The sequence below is a fragment of the Danaus plexippus genome, chromosome 6, assembly GCF_018135715.1.
Source record: "Danaus plexippus chromosome 6, MEX_DaPlex, whole genome shotgun sequence".
Taxonomy (NCBI): Eukaryota; Metazoa; Arthropoda; class Insecta; order Lepidoptera; family Nymphalidae; genus Danaus; species Danaus plexippus.
The window spans coordinates 2,789,060-2,791,782 of NC_083540.1; positions in this window are offsets into that span (position 1 = coordinate 2,789,060).

The window sequence follows — 2,723 nt, forward strand, 5'->3', positions numbered from 1 at the left end:
GTCATCACTTGTCTACAACAAAGAGTTATTGCAAAAATGTAATCATACTAAGTTATTGAAGATATATGTCTCTTGTGAGGATTTTAATAAAATTTTACACTCATTCTAAATATATATGATATAATATATGATAGTGTCTCGTAAATTGATTAAAATAAAGTTAAACATCTCAATTCAGAGTGATAAAGAAATGATTATATTTAAAAATATAAAATGACATAACTTACTATTTGTTACATAAGCACTTTACTCTTATTCATAGAGAAATAACAACAAATATTTACAATAACAAACGTGGGATAACATTAGTCACCTTTAATACGGCAATAATTAAAAACCTCATCGGCACCGCCACCTCTGTTACACTTTATCGTAACACATGATAGATGGCTGTACAGGCCTATCGTTACAACCTTGTCACATTCAGCCATCCCAAACATCCCAAACATGTGCTACGAAAGCAGTAATTCGATAAGGTACCAAGACGCGACGTAGATTGGAGTATTAGGAAGCGTTTACAAGAGCGGCACGTAGCGTAATAAATAATATAGTAATCAGTGCGATTCCTTACATCCCGTCTCTTATTAGGCGAGAACCAACATTCAACATTCGCTAATACCGAGGCTTAGTAACACATGTGGGATGGAAAGATTCGCGATAATTTATTGTTGAACAGCTTATGAATCATAAATAAGGGCTAATTAGTATTTCTGGCAGAATTGCTGTGTTAGGAGATAACTTCAAACAAAATAACATACATGGTCTTCATTCCTTTATTACGGTTAGAAGAATCCCAGGTGAAATATGATTTTATAATGTACGCTTCCCGTTGTCGTGAGTGGTCATTAAGTTAAAGTTCTATTAATTTGGGTACAGCCAAAAAAGCAATTTATAAAAAATAAAATTATTAACTATTTACGAGTAAATTATTTAAATATCAATGATATTGATATCATAGACGTTACAATAATAAAAAAGAATTATAAGCAAGTTACCGTTGTTATGTTATGGAATTTTATTGCCATTACGAATAAGGGCTGAACCGGATTACTACGAAAATATAAAACTAAGTATTTTTTTTATATATATGTAAATTGTTAAGAAAATTGTACCTAATTTAGACGATTCGATATAAGACTTGGTATCAACATTAATTAACTTAAGTACCTACTAGCTATTTAAGAAATAATGAAAAGAATTCAATATAATATCTCTAACTATGTCCCAATGCTTTATATATTTTCTTAAACATCACAGCCATTAAACGTGACCAATCCCTCCTGTTTCTTTAACATACATGTTCATGTATATTTTAAAAACTCTGCCAATACCCAGCGATCCGATGACATCAACACAGCGCACAATAACGTAACCTATTTCTAGTGTTTGTCAATATAGAGATTACCATAAAATTAATATATTACCATCCAATTTATAGCGTTGTGCCCCCGGGTATTAAAACTGCGCGAATTCTCTTACTGATTCATTAATAATGACACCGACTAAAGTTTACTCTCAAAACGACTATTTCCACCAATTTGACCATTAAATTGTAAAATAGCCTAATAAATTCACATAAGTGATTAACCAGACTTATAATTTAGCAATCTTTTGTCGATATCAGAGCGCTCTTTGTTTTATGTGCTTTGGAGACCAACGAATAATTGGTGTTGTTTATATGATTTATAATTTAAATGTTTAGTTTTAATACTTTAATTATAATTGATGTATTTTTGACGCGATACCAGTTGAAATATCGTTAGGAGTTTAGAATTCAATTTGTTTGAATTGTAATGATCTATACTATGTTTCTCAGGTCATGGGCTTAGCTGGAACAAATCGTGTGCAAACTACGAAGTTTTCCAGCAAGGAGTTCCTATTTGTATCGAAGTTTAGATGTAACTGGTGCTTGAATAAAAAAAAGCCTTTCCACGTGTCGGGTGGGCGGATCTAAGAGCGGCTCATCCTCCACCTGTTGGTTATCCGGCTGATCCGCCCCTTAGCGGATATGACCGGATAGAGTGCGCGGATATACACCAGCTATATCCGCCACGCCTACATACAGAGATAAACATTATAAATGTTACATTATTTTATATATTACTAGAACATATTCCTCACTATTCAATAGAAATCTTTGGTCAATTAATCTAAGTATATCTTTTTCTTTACGTATCAAATGTTGTCTTTGGACTTCACATCAATTTGAGGAGTTATATAAAAAACAAAAGAATGCTATGAAACGTACATGAACTGAAGGCATGAATTCAAACAAGGAAATAATCTAAAATATAAAATTACCCGTACAATTCTGTGCATAGCGCAGTTCGTTCGTTCGTAATTAATTAATTTAATTGAAACTATGACACCATACACTTTTATATTATAAATTGCTAAATGGCCATCTTAAATCAACGCAAGGGTCGGAATAACCTCACCTAAGACGAAGTTCAACCGACGACAACTAAACTCCTAATTGGCAAATCAAATTACAAAACGGGGAATCGAACCCCGATCCTGCACTTAACAGTAACAGAGCCTTTTAACGGTTTAGTTGAGATCCCTCCTGTGAGACGATATTCAGCAATTACATATTAGATCAAGTTTTATTCGAAGCTTCTCTATTACGGAGAAATATTCAAACATTTCTACGTTATGTAATTAAAATAAAAAAATAAATATTCTGTAATTAATATATATTTTTTTTTAAATAAAAAGCGAAG